General features: G+C 40.9%; 1 pseudogene; it reads left to right on the forward strand.

Moving 5' to 3' along the window:
* The first annotated feature begins 7,825 nt into the window (after positions 1-7,825).
* Positions 7,826-15,221, forward strand: part of LOC115597258 (NACHT, LRR and PYD domains-containing protein 12-like) — a 56,810-nt pseudogene continuing 49,414 nt past the window's right edge.

The following is a 15,221-nucleotide window of genomic DNA, read 5'->3' on the forward strand; positions in this document are numbered from 1 at the left end:
CTGCGGATACTGCACAGGGCCCCTGTCTCTCTCTGGGAGCTTATCCCACAAGCCCAGGATCTCCACCTCCTTTGCCTGGGTAACGTATCCCACCAGCCACAGGCTGACAAGAGACTGGGCCAGGTTGACGAAGTGCTGGTAGCCCGGCGAGCCGTCGGAGCCCAACACGGTCTCCTACAGAAGGCAGATGAAAAATGTCAGTCGTCATGTCACTTTGACACTGGCTGCCACAGAGCTGACGAGGAAAGGTAAGACGATCATTTACCTGCTCAGCCTCTGGAGGGGTGTCCTCCTTCTTGGGCGCGGCGGACTTCGATGGACTGCGGTGGGGCCTTCCAGGGAATCATTTCATACAGCAGTGCCATGTCCTCCGGGTCCCAGGCGAAAATGGCGGCCGAAAGGCGTCGCATAAAGCTGCCGTAGAGGGGGTGGCTGTCGGTGGTCACCATTGCGGCTAGCCTCCGCATAAAGTGCCACATGTCCAGCCTGACCAGGACCTGCGTCCACTCAGGAAAGAGTGTGGTGGACGCGGGCGTGCCTCCCGTCGTGCAGCAGCAGTCTCGGTCATAGTCCATCCATGTAGAAGTGAACGCTTTTGATATTTGCACCTTGATTTACTGTAAATATGACAAAAAAAATAGCCTCAACAATAGAAAGCAAACTGTGACATTAGTGACATGTTAATACACTTTAGTGTATGTGTAGCCTTTTGAAAAATGCACCATGATGTGAATTAATGAAATCAATGAAAAAATACACAAAAAGTTAATGGAAAGTGTCAGGGCTGGACTGGGACAAAAAAGAAATCGGCCCTGGCATTTTTCGGCTTAGACCGGTCCCTCATAATTAGCGGAGCACAACCGACTAGTAATTTACGTATGTGTTCCCCGAAGGAATGTATTTTACTATCATCCCAAACCCAACTCTAATTATTGTGGTGAGGTGTACATATGTTTATTCACTTGGTGGATAGCTCACTTGACTGGAAAAAACGCTCACAAATCCAAGGCCGAGAGGCATCGAGACCAGTACTCCCCAAAAGAAGCCTCTCTCTTCTGATCTGGCAGAGGAACCTATAGAGATCTGTGCCCTGGCCAGGTGCACCTCATTGTGTGATTGGGATGGCCCTCACCTCGGCAGGGCTAGAGGCACAGAGGAGGAAAAAGGACAAACAGAACAAAACACTCACAGCCGTAACAACTATGTTCACCAGAAGATCCTAGAGAGGAACAGGATATCGTAATGTGGGAGAGACAGAGAGGTGAGTCATGAAAAAGTTTACATTCACTTGTAAATGACAGCTTCCGATATTTGGAATAGATTTCAGCAATATTATAACATATTCAGGGAATTATACTCACCACTCAATTTGCTTCATATGAACTCCAGAAATAAGGCAACCTTTCACAACTGAAAGAGTAAGGGGATCCTGAAATATGAAAATCACAACCGCTTTAATGGCCTGTGTTTAGCAAGTCAAGATGCTACATATGAACACCAAACAAAGGAAAAAAAGACCTCCTTGAACATAACAACCTTTGGATACTGAGGAAGTAGCAGACGGAGATATTATGGATATTGGTTGAGTGAAATGAAAGCATTACAAAGATTACCAATTAGAAAAACATAGGAAAGGTGGATAAATATGCACATAAATGTATTGTGGACTTACTTGCTGAATCAAAATGTATGGCCCCTGAATATCTTTGACAAAATCCTCCCAAAAAGAAATGGTATCTTAAAAGAATGACAGACATATAAATGATGAAAATCGGGTCCCTATTCAAAGGCTCCTTCAAATACAGCCTTCTGTTACCTGTTTTTGTAGGATGCACCGCTACAACCCTTTGCAGCCTTAAATAGCCCAAGATTCTTTGTGCCCCCCAAAACAGAAAGAAGAGCAAAAAACATGACGTCACTTGGCGCAGATCCCTCATTTAAATGTAAGTTTTGGGTTCATACTAGTTTTTTACTCACTTGAATATCCAACGCCAGATATGTTGAACTTTAAGGGACCTTAAAACATCAAATTTCAGTTAATATACGTTGATAATGCTCAGCTTGATGCCTTTGGAAGTAAAGCCTCAAAAGCCTTCACTTTCAAATGTTAGACGTTCAGACTTACATCTTATATCTTATTCCGACTGATGTTATAGACTATTTTTACTTCGTTTACATAAATGGACCAAGATGAACAGATTTAGATCAGGCTGTGATGGCTGCTTTATTTCCAGACTGTAAAGATGTAAATGTTAAATAGTTAAATGTTTGAACTGAATAAAGAGCTAACTTGGCTAACTAGGAATATCCTTATTATAATTATATTTTTGCTATATTAGAACCCGTTTGTCTGTTGACATAACACAAAACGTCTTTTACATTTAATTTTGTTTTAGGGAGCAAGGAGCAAACTCCGAGGTCAGAACGACCATCTTTTCATGGGAGCCAAACATTCCACCGCGGCTGGATGGAAGTACGGCAATAATAAATATTAAATTGCCCATTTGTCAGTCCTGATGTCACTTTTTGTAAATCTTTGCATCCCTGTGTTAATGTGATCTTGTGTTTTAATTTAAAGAATTGTAATTTAAAGAACAAGTACAAAGTAGCTCCAGGTTTGAATGATGATGTGGAAACTAAATTATATTTTTAACCCATGAAAGTTAATAAATACTGTGCTGAAAATTGCTGATGTGATTGATTTCCACTCCTTTAGTGTCGCTAATATCCAGGGACAGGAGAGGGTCAGCGGGAGGCCCAGCGCTGCTACTGGGTCCTGGTTTGTCCTCGTGGATGAGGTGTTAGGACAGAGGCCTTCCACTGCCCCCCCTGTCCTAACTGCCTCCATCCCTGAGGACACACCAGGGCCAAGTGACCAGGAGGAGGAGGAGAGCCAGGGCCGAGGAGGAAGAGGAGGAGGGAGGACATGCAGCTGCAGAGGGAGGCCGAGGCGAGAATGGAAAGTGTCAGGCGTGTTCGTTTGTTTGAGAGGTGAAAGTAGACAGACCAATAGAGAAGACAGACTACAATGTACTGTTAACTATTTATAAGAAGAATTGTATCATTAAGCAAAAGCAAAAAAGCTTGATCAAGGTCTTTCTCTGTTTGAAAAATCGGAGGCAGCAAAAGCCAAGCAACCAGTCGCCCAGAAAAAGAGACAGAATATAATTTCATTATATATTGCTGTCACACTGTATGTGTTGAATTGTCATTGGTCAATCATATAGATAGGATGAATACTGTTATTGGACAATCAAGTAAAAAAGGTGGGGAGAAACCGTGGTTTAGACTTTAGCCCTCCCATCGATGTTGCACAAACTCGTCCCAGTTTCTTGGCACACGAACCATGATTCCTGAAGACGTCACCCTGTTGAAGAAAACAAATTGTTCCTGGCCTCAACTGCCTGTTCCCAGCTATCTGTCATTGTTTATAGCGTCTTTACTGTTGCATACGCACAAAGGATTTGGGAGGTGATATCGCTGGCCAGTGTTGTGCCTGAACGCGTTCAATGAACGATTGTTCATGAACTCGTTCATATTTTGGCCGAACGTGATCTGAACGTACTGTATTTCTTCCTGATGAACGTTATTGTGAACGCGTTCATTCTGGCGTTTGTGAACGGCGCGTTCTCACAGTTTAACTTTATTCAAGACAGTTTAGAACTTTACTGGACTCTGTGTTGTTGTTTTGTGTCGGTGAAAGGAGTCTGGAGGAGGATCTGGAGCCTGTTTTCAGAGGTGAAGTCGAGTTTCTGGTGTCAGACTTCAGGTGAAATCTGAAATGTTAAATGTCTAAAACATCCTGTGATGTAACTGAACTCATGTCTGTGTTCAAAGGCAGTTCTGATTTATTGTGTGGGAGACAACAGTCGTGAGTAGACAGACTGTCAGGAGTAAAGTCGTATTTCTGGTCTGAAACATTTCCTTTCCTCAGATGAAATCTTAAATGTTGAGAAACCTTCTGTAATATGACACGTTTACATTATAACAGAGACGTGAAGTGTAATCTGACAGTTTTTTTTTATGAACACATTCATTAATTTCTGATGGTTATTTGCTCATATCATGTCTAGAGAAACGCCCTCACTGTTTTTTTCTTGTAGATTCATTCTACATTTGAGATCAGTTAATATTAATATTTACAACACAGTGAGGTTTCACCTCAGAGAGGACGTTCAGGTGTCTTGGGAGAATTTTAAATATTTGTATAGTTATTTATTATCTATTGACAGTATTTATGTGACTATATAACCTCCTGGATAACAACATTTTTATTTGGCCTTTAAAGTCATGTTTGTGCAAAATAAGAAACTTTCTTCAAACTGCACCTTGTTTGGAAGCTTTATTATTTCTGATGTATTTTAAACTATTGACATGTAAACACGTTTAATAAAACAACAACATGATCACATTTTTATTTTTATGTACTTGTACTTTGTTCTATCCATCTTTGCCACGACCGAGATTCGAACCAGTGACCTGCCGCTCTGCACACCGGAGCTCTTCTCCAGTTGTTCCACCGTGATGTCCCGCGTCCCAGAGAGCTCAGCCAATCAGGCGGCTCGATTTGATTCAATTTTGAGGATCGAACGTTCCAGCCGTTTGCTCGTCCAATAGGAGAGCCGGATCTGTTCCAATTCCTCAGTGAGCCCGCCTGCTGTCATGGCGGCGTTTGTTTACTGCTGGCGAGGAAGAAGTGAGTCAGTAGCTGTGTCCCAATTCAGGGTCTGCACACTTCAAGGACCCGTTCTTTGTGGTCTCACTGAATGAGTGTACCTCGGTGCGCCCTGCAGGCCGCGTCAACCTTTGTTAAATGGGACGATCTACCCTTCGAAGCATTTCCTGGTTGCGTCACCAGATGTTCCTGCCCCTATCAGTACGTCACTATTTCTGCAGCCCAGGTCCGTGAAAGTGACAAGAAGAGTAAAGTTTGACTGTCAGATCTGTTTGAGCTTCAGGAATTCCTGATTTCCTTTTTAATCCTCCTGCTTGTGGAGGAAGAGGAGAAGCAGCTCTGGTTTATCTCCGGCTGAGAGGACCGTGGAGAGGTAAACCTGTTATTGAACCCACAGTAATGTTATCAATATTATCATTATTAGCTAGCTAACAGTTTGGGGTTATTAACATACCGATATTATTATTTTTATTTTTTTAAAGGCATTATTCTTATTTAAAATGTCTGTTAGATAGTTTTGTTTGTTGTAATGAATTATTATTATTATTATTATTATTATTATTATTATTATTATTATCATTATTAATATTACCTCTTTCTTAAAACATTCTTAATGACCTGGCAGCCATGGATGGAGTCAGAACTGCAGACCCAGTTGATGGACGATGTGGTGGACAGAGGAGACTGGACCCCCAAACACCCTGAGTACCGACCCAGATGATGTCCCACTGACACCATCCAGCGCAGCAGCACTGCAGGGACTCCTGCTCAGCCTGTTACTGTACATCATTTCTAACTGTTTTAATATTGTTTTTAATCATAATTGTTTTTGTTAATAGTGAACAATAATCTGTAAATAGTTATTTATGCTGTAATTTTGTAAACAGTTGTAAATGTTAAGACCTTAATAATAAAAGAAAACATTCAATCCCTTGTTGTCCCTGGAAAGGAGCACTTGATGCTGTTTACTGTCATAAATTGTACTTAAATTGTAAATACTGAATGGAATAGACAACGTGTAACAACAATATTCTATTTCATGAATTACATAAAATGAACAATTATGAACAAATAATTTAAGAATAACTCGTACATTAAGTAAATAACAACAGAAATAATGTCAGGATTGTCCTCTGGAGCAGAGAAGAGCCCCTCCATCCTCTCTGCAGCCTCATGTCCTCCTTCATCCTCCCTCCTCTTCCTCCTCTCTGTTTGCTCCCTAAAACACAATGAAATGTAAAAGACGTTTTGTGTCAACAGACAAAAGTTATAATACAGCAAAAAAACAAAATAATATATATATGAGCAAAGTTTATGATTATCCTTATGATGCAGATGATGATGATGATTATTTATATATGTATGTATGTGTATATATATATGTATATATATATATACATATATATACACATATATATATATATATATATATATATATATATATATATATATATATATATACACATACATACACATATATATATATATATACACAATCATCATAAGGATAATTATAAATTTAGCTCTTCATTCAAACGTTTAACTAGACTTTACAGTGTTACAGTCTGGGAATAAAGCAGGGATCACAGCCTGATCTGAATCTGTTCATCTTAGTCCATTTATGTAAAACGAGTCTCTAACATCTCCACAGTCACAATAAGATATAAGTCACCCTCTAACGTTTGAAAGTGAAGGCTTTTGAGGCTTTACTTCCAAAGGCATCAAGCTGAGCATTACCAACGTATTTTTCTTTGAAGTTTAACATATCTGGGTTGGATGTTCAAAGGAGTAAAAACCAAGTATAGACCCAATACTTACATTTAAATACGAGATCTGCAACACTTGAGGTTATTTATTTATTTCTTCTCTTCGGGCGCGCAATGAATCTTGGGATATGTGAGACCACGAAGGGTAGTAGAGGTGCACACTCCAATAACAGGTAAAAGGAGTGCGCATTCGTGGGGTGCATTATGAGAACACTTTGAATTGGGACACCCTTCGCCGCGACATAGTGACGTAATTGCACTTCAAATGTGCACTCGAAGTGTGCAGACCCTGAATTGGGACACAGCAAGTGAGTCAACTATTCATTAATTATCATTAACTGGTGGGAAACATGTTAAAAACTTTTGACTCAGTTTACTGAAGTGTTTTTAAGATACTTATGTCTCAGCATGATGTCATATCTGGAAGTATTCGTTATTAAGCTGTTAAACTTTTAGTTGTACTCTCTGGAATTAATTAAATTCACCAGTTATCATTGCTTTGTGTTAGCCAGCTAACTTCACGCTGTTTAAATTGATTAAACACCTCCTGTCAGCTGATAACAAGGCTTAAGCAATGACTAATTAACTATTTGGAGAAATTATGTTAGAATTTACTAGTTTGTTATTTTTTTTACTGTCATGGTAGACGTGAGCTTAGCATTTCATCTAATGTTAGGCAAATGAAAATCGGAGGCCCAAAGATGTGCAGATTTAAGAGAATCCAAAGAGAAGAAAGCCACGTGAACTGAGACACACATCCTCCGGGCATAATTAGCTTTGTAATTAGAGCTCATTTTAAATGCTTTAATCTCCAATATTGCATCATCATTTATCACTTTTATTTTATTTTATCAAAGTAACTATGTTCAGTTAGTGAGGTGGGGTAAAAAGGACTATTTTCCTCTGAAATGTGTGAAATCAACATAGAGAACTCATTTGAATTCAGTCTGTTGAAGCAAAGAGAGACACTTATACACAGCAACACACACAGATCAACTGATTTCCTGTAAATGGAGAGGGGAGGAGCCACAGTGACTGTGATACGGGTATTTTTCTTAGGTCAGAGTGCTTTTTGAGTTGACAGAGCAGAAGGAAGACAGAGGAGACAAACTGCAGTCTGAGGCTGGTGAGTGTTAAAACAACACTTTTCTTCTTTTACTGTCCGAGTGTCTGAGTCAGTTTGTCTCTGTGGACTGTCGAGGAAAGAAATGTGAGAAGGAAGTCGACAGTTTGATTCTTCAGTGAACGCAATGTCCTTATTGGCTGAATAAACACATTAAACTACCGTGACTAAAGAAAAGGAGCTCAGAGGGCTTGCACGTGCATGTGCGTGTGTTACTTTCTGTTCTTTCAGTCCTGCTTCAGACTCTTGTACCAACTTGTCCTGAGCTCACAGTCAGTGTCCCTGTTTCACCTCTCAGACTGACTTCAGCGGGAGGATGAGTGTTTGTGTGGAGGAAGAGGAGGACAGATCAGAATCTCCAGGATCCAGCTGTGTGTCTCTGAAGAGTGACTGGTCCAAAGAGCTTCTTCCTCCAAGATTCAGTAATGAACCTGGACCCTCAGACACAAAGTAAGATAACTGATTCTGACTCGTTCAGTGTATGCTGGTAAAGTTTTGCCATTTACCAGCCGTAGGGTAACATCAGGCTTCAGGATGGAAGAAATACTGTGACAGCTGTCAGTCACATAGAAAAGATGTAATCTAATCCAAGAGGACTGATCCAAACTTTAAACCTCCTGATCATCAACAGGAGCAGCAGTTTGTGTATTTAGAGCTTCATAAATGACTTTCATCAGAGAATTTATCAAAGATTCATGTGAGATGAATTAAAACATGTTGGTGTTTGCAGAGTTCAGTCCAACAGACAGAGAGCAGAGTCTCCAGGATCCAGCTGTGTGTCTCTGAAGAGTGACTGGTCCAAAGATCCTCCACTAGCTTTCAGTAATGAACCTGGACCCTCAGACACAACGTAAGACACTGTTTTTACTGTAAACTGGCTTGATGAAGATGATGCACTGACGATGAAGATGAAATGTTCTGCTGAAAGATTTATATTCATGATGCACAACTGGTGCAGAAGCTAACATGGAATTGATTTGACACCTGAGAACCTTCACTTCAGAACTTAAACTTCAACAACATCTTCATATGTTTTTCGAGACATTGAGGTGGCTGTAAATATTATAACTATTTAAAATGTGATTGAATCTGCTTCAGATGTGTTCAGATACATCATCTAGAGCTGCTGGCTGGGCTGATCGGTGGCTGGCCTCAGTGAGGTCTCTGATATGATTCTGAAAGTAACAGAAAGTAAATGGTAAAAATGTACATGAGATGAAACACGAGTTGAGAAAATATCACATGATTATATTCATTTAAAGGCAATTTGATGAAAAAAATATCCTTTAAAAGCTGCAGAAAGTGTTGAGTTTGTATAAATAACAACAAACAAATCATTATAGTTATTAAGAAATGTCTCCACAGGAAGAGGAGACTTGACTCTGAGAAGAAGCAGCCGTCCTGCTGTGTTTGGTGTCAGGACGTCCTGAAGGATCCGGTCTCTACCAGCTGTGGACACTGGTTCTGCAGACGCTGCATCACCTCAGACTGGGTCCAGTCTGCTTCACCAGGAGACTCCTCCTGTCCCCAGTGTGGAGGTAAGACTCAGACCAAGCTGGACTGTACAAAGTCAGACTGAACATCTGAACACGTGTTTACATCCTACTGCTTTTCATGACTTTTATTTAAACTTCCAATGAGCTCATTCATCCATGTGGACACATATATTATCTGAGCGTGGACGGACGGAGATGTAAACTGTAACTTGACTGGTCGGTGGAGGCAGAAACCACAAGGTTCTGATTCTAGTTGACTGTCTACTGTAACTGAAGTCACATCAGAGCTTTGTTCCTCTGCTGTCAGTCAAACATGAACACCGACACACGGTCAGAGGCCCAGAGACACATTTCTGATACTTCCTCTAAACTGGGCTTAATTACCTTCACTTCTTTATATACTCATATATTGATCTTTGTTATTGGTGATGAAAAAAATCACCAGATTGTCAAATTTTCTTTGTTTTGTCTCAAACTTTGTCTCTTTTCAGTAAATGTTGGTCTGCAGGAGGTTTTAGATGAACATAAGATCAGTCTGAGGAGGAGATGTGAACGTGTGACTGAAGGAAGTGATGAAACAGGAAGTGGAACCCTCCTCAGCAGGATCTACACTGAGCTCTACATCACAGAGGGACAGAGTGAAGAGGTTAATACCCAACATGAGGTGAGGCAGGTGAGACCTCTAGTGAAACTCCAACCAAGTGCTGTGACATCTTTAAAGCCTCACCTGACCAACAGAGACGCATCAGAGTCGTTCTGACCAACGGCGTCGCTGGAGTTGGAAAAACCTTCTCGGTGCAGAAGTTCTCTCTGGACTGGGCAGAGGGCTCCGAAAACCAAGATGTCAGTCTGCTGGTTCTGCTGTCGTTCAGGGAGCTGAACCTGATCAGAGATGAGCAGTACAGTCTTCTCAGGCTGCTCCATGTTTTCCATCCAACATTACAGAAGGTGACAGCAGAGAAGCTCGCTGTCTGTAAACTTCTCTTCATCTTTGACGGCCTGGATGAAAGCAGACTTTCACTGGATTTCAAGAACCATGAGGTCGTGTCTGATGTCACACAGAAGTCATCAGTCAGCGTGCTGCTGACAAACCTCATCCAGGGGAAGCTGCTTCCCTCGGCTCTAGTCTGGATCACTTCCCGACCTGCAGCAGCCAATCACATCCCTCCTTCATGTGTCGACAGGGTAACAGAAGTACGAGGCTTCACTGTCGTCCAGAAGGAGGAGTACTTCAGGAGGAGGTTCAGTGATGAAGATCTATTCAGCAGAATCATCTCACACATCAAGACCTCCAGGAGCCTCCACATCATGTGTCTGATCCCAGTCTTCTGCTGGATCACTGCTACAGTTCTGGACCACATGTTGACTACAGACCAGAGAGGAGAGCTGCCCAAGACCCTGACTGACATGTACTCACACTTCCTGCTGGTTCAGACAAAGAGGAAGAAGCAGAAGTACGATGAGGGACGTGAGACGAGTCCACAGGAGCTGACGGAGGCTGACAGGGAAGTTCTTCTGAAGCTGGGGAGGCTGGCGTTTGAACATCTGGAGACAGGAAACATCATGTTCTACCAAGAAGACCTGGAGCGCTGTGGTCTTAATGTCACAGAGGCCTTGGTGTACTCAGGAGTTTGTACAGAGATCTTCAGAAGAGAGAGTGTGATCTTCCAGAAAACAGTCTACTGCTTTGTTCATCTGAGCGTTCAGGAGTTTCTGGCTGCAGTCTACATGTTCCACTGTCACACCAACAGGAACACAGAGGTGGTGGAGGACTTCCTGGGAGGACATGAGGTGGAGGATGTGAATGAAGAGGAGGACGATGACAACAACTACTCATCCCTTGATGACTTTCTCAGTAGAGCCATGAAGAAATCCCTCAGGAGTAAAAATGGCCACCTGGACCTGTTTGTTCGCTTCCTTCATGGCCTATCTTTGAAGTCCAACCAGAGACTTTTAGGAAGCCTGCTGGGTCAGACAGACAACAGGCCAGAAATCATCCAGAGAGCCATAAACAACCTGAAGGAGATGAACAGTTATAAGATCTCTCCTGACAGAAGCATCAACATCTTCCACTGTCTGACAGAGATGAACGACCACTCAGTCCATCAGGAGATCCAAGAGTTCCTGAAGTCAGAGAACAGATCAGAGAAAGAACTCTCTGAGATCCACTGCTCAGCTCTGGCCTATATGCTGCAGATGTCAGAGGAGGTTCTTGATGAGTTGGATCTGGAAAAGTACAACACATCATGGAAGGGACAACGGAGACTGATTCCAGCTGTGAGGAACTGCAGAAAGGCTCGGTAGGTCCAGTTGTGATTCACATTATAAAGCAACATAAAGCTGAAGCCTTCAGTATTAAAGATCAATACTTTAGAGGGGTGGAAATCTCTTGGCACCTCACGATTCAATTAGTTTAGTTTTGATTCGATTCTGATTCAGAGGTCAACGATTCGATCCTAAAGTTTAAAAAAATTATTGATGCATCTCGATGCAACAAATTTTTTTGTGTACATTTCCATGCATGATTTAAAACAAATAATTACATCTTGAGTTTGCTAATCACTTCCTACTTTTGTGATGATCATTAAAGAAAATCAACAGATTAATTACCTTCTCTAATATTTTATTAAAGAAAAGGCTTTTCTTTGTCACAAATAGATATGACTTTCTATGAACACAGAATCCTCCTGTTACAGGCAATGAGCATATCCCTGAGAGAAAAACAGTATACTGTAGCCTAAATAAAAATAAACTTTCAATGCAATAGTCAATGCAGCTTGCATTTCAAAACATTATGGAACTGTGTATCAGCTCTCTTACTGAAACATGGCTACTTACCCACCCGCTTTCATCAAAGTGTCCTAAACTTCTGTTTTAGCTTTACTGTAGAGCGTTGGTATGGCTCTGTCAGTGAAGTAACGCAGAGATGGTATTTTGTATCTTGGCTCTAGAGTGAACACCATCGCCCGAAAATCTACGTTCTCCACAACTGAATACGGTCTTAAATCCAATGCAAATATACTTGCAATGGATTTGGTAATCTGCTTTGCTCTCTCAGAGTTCGGTGGAAGCTGTGCCACCGCCTGCGCGATCGTTCTCTGGCTGGCATCTGGAACACGTCGCTGCTTCTCTCCCAACTCTGGGTGGTATCTCAAGGTGGTTTCTCAAATTAGTTGTGTTTTACCGAAGTATTTAAGTTGAGTTCCACACACATTACAAGCTGTGAAGGTCTTGTTAACTCTCCTCTCGACTTCATGGAACCCAAAATGCTGCCATACAGTAGCTTTCAAAGAGGTCAGTGCCGGTCTTATAGGCTTGGTGCTAGCCATTGCAGCAATTTTGTTGCCGCTCAAACATTTGTATACACAACTCGCACATGTTTGGTGCATATGCGTGTACAGCAGAGAATTAGCAGGCGCTTTCTATAGCGCTCTGCAGCAGGCGAACTGAATGTTGCAGTGGGCGAACAAATTTCAGTTTTAAAATTCCGATTATTAACTTATCTGCATCAAGACATAATCATTCTAGAGAGAATTGCAATGCATCGAAGAATCAAATACTTTTCCCACCCCTACTTTAGAGACATGCACAATATAAAACTTCCACACTATCAAAGTTTTGTGTAACTAGAATGAATGAATGAATGAACTAAATATATGAGGAGAAAACAGCAGCACACATTTGTACTGTGGTCTTCATTTAAGCTGCAGCCACAGTCTTTGTGTGTTTAGCAGCTGAGTTCCTCAAACAGGAGCTGATGACACAGTCAGCTCCTGGGACGACCTCCATGTTCATTCTGCCAGTGAAGGAGAGCTCAGCAGGTTCAGTTCACTGGAGGATTTTTATCATCACTGAGCTCAGAGAAGAAATGATCCTTTTCAACAGTTAGACTCCAGCTGGTATTAATTATACTATTAATACAACAGAGTCATCACATTAATTTAAGAGATTAAAAGCAGATGAAGTGACAAAATAAGATGCATCAAAGACACACAAAATATAAACAAGCACATGAGTTAAGTACATGAGAGCAGTTACAACCTACAGTGATTTTACAGTTCATTAAACATCACGTTACAGTTTAACAAACACAAATCACAGCACGCTGTAAATCAACACATAACCAGAGGTTAAGAGAAGTTCACACATTGTAGAAGTACTAATTCAACTTCTTTACTCTAGTGAAAGTAATAGAGTATAGGATCAGAAATGTACTCAGTATCAAAGTAAAAAGTGTCCCTCTGAAGGGACATTTGCGGTCAAAGCTAACTGAAGCTCACGTCATAGTAATGTTATTCAAAGACTGTTGAAGTTAAGGTAGTATCAGTAGGATTTGTCGGCGTGCAATAATGCCAAATAAAAATAATCCATAATTCCCCTCAAATGCATTCAAACTAAGGTAACAAGCCTATTCTGAAAATGGAGGAGCAGAAGGTTCAGATATTTGTGTTCACATGTAGAGAGGGAAAATCAAAGAAATACTCAAGTAAATCACAGGTACTTGAAACATGTACTGAAGTACAGTAACAAAGTATTTGTCCCACATCTACACGACTCATGTGTGACACTTTTGTCCAAAAACATTAATTTGAGGTTAATTATGTTGCTCAAGGACACGTGGACATGTGGACGGAAGGAGCTCAAGTTTCAAACTACAAACCTTGTGATCAGTGACTGACCAGCTCAGGCTGACCAACTGAACAGCTGAGCTACTGCCGCTCATGTTAATGTGCTCAGTGATGCAAACACATACGCTTCTTGAGTCAGATTTTATTATATTTCAATTGCATTTCATTATATTTACTTACCTGTATTTACAGATTTTTGGGCTGTGGACTCTCAGTGACTCACTCTGAAGTCGTGGCCTCAGCTCTTAAGTCCAACCCCTCCCATTTGACAGAGCTGGACCTTAGTAACAACAACCTGCAGGATTTAGGAGTGAAGCTGCTGTCAACTGGGCTGCAGAGTCTGAACTGTAGACTGGAGACTCTGAGGTCAGTTCATGTGTTTTGCTCTTGTACAGTGTTTATCCACCAAGTTTAAATCCATAACAAAGGGTTTAAATTCTCTTCAATTCTCTTCACAAATTACAATGACTCTTTTTAAAGTCTGTCAGTGTGAACAGTTTGGTTCAAAGTTTAGTTTGAACTCAAACTGGACCGGTGTTAGTGAGGAAACTGTAGGGTTTATCCTTAAGTGTGCTGAGAAATTAAATCAATATTTGTGATTTTGTGATTTAGTGTTTCAGTGATGAAGTTGATGGAGGATGACCTTTATTTAACTTTGGACATTTCCGAATTCTATAGAAAACATCTGTCTTAGTATTTTTTTCGTAAAATGAAAATGATTGTGGAAAAACAGAAGAGAATGAAAAAAACTATGAAAGTGAATGAAAGTGACATTATGTTTGATATGATCATTGTTACAGACTTGACTGAGATCAGCCCCTTGTTATTAATCTGTGTTGTGAATAGGTGCATGAATGCCGAGCTGACGTTTGGATAATGTCTGTAGAAGGCTGAATGTCAAAGTCACTTTTAGAGAACAGCTAATTGATTGGGACATAGTAATGTTGAGCTGCACATTTCAAATCTGAACACATCTGATGTGATTATGAATTGATTTACTGTTTATCTCCATCATTTATTCTTTATTCAGATTGTGGGAGTGCAGTTTGTCAGAGATCAGCTGTGCTTCTCTGGCCTCAGCTCTGAAGTCAAACCCATCCCACCTGAGACAGCTGGACCTGAGTGGAAACAAGCTGCAGGATTCAGGAGTGAAGCTGCTGTGTGATTTTCTGCAGAGTCCACACTGTAGACTGGAGACTCTGAGGTCAGACAACATTTTTTACGCTTGTGCTCAGATTAACATGAGGTGAAAGTTGTGTTGACACTAAACTGCAGACATCAGGCTGACATAACACTGATCCACACTGAGTTACAAATGCTAAGTTCTGTTTTCTTCTTCTGTGGTTTAGTCCATTGACTGTGACAGAGCAATTTTGAGCTGCACATTTAAAACCTTCATACAACAAGACAAATAAACACTAGATTATTCACCGTGAACCTCTGAAACTCTGGATCTTTACATTAAATGTCACCTGCTGATTTTAAATGAATTATGATATAAATGACACAAATGCTACATTAAATAATCTGTAC

The sequence above is a fragment of the Sparus aurata genome, chromosome 16 (genome assembly GCF_900880675.1).
Source record: "Sparus aurata chromosome 16, fSpaAur1.1, whole genome shotgun sequence".
In the NCBI taxonomy this organism is placed as follows: domain Eukaryota; kingdom Metazoa; phylum Chordata; class Actinopteri; order Spariformes; family Sparidae; genus Sparus; species Sparus aurata.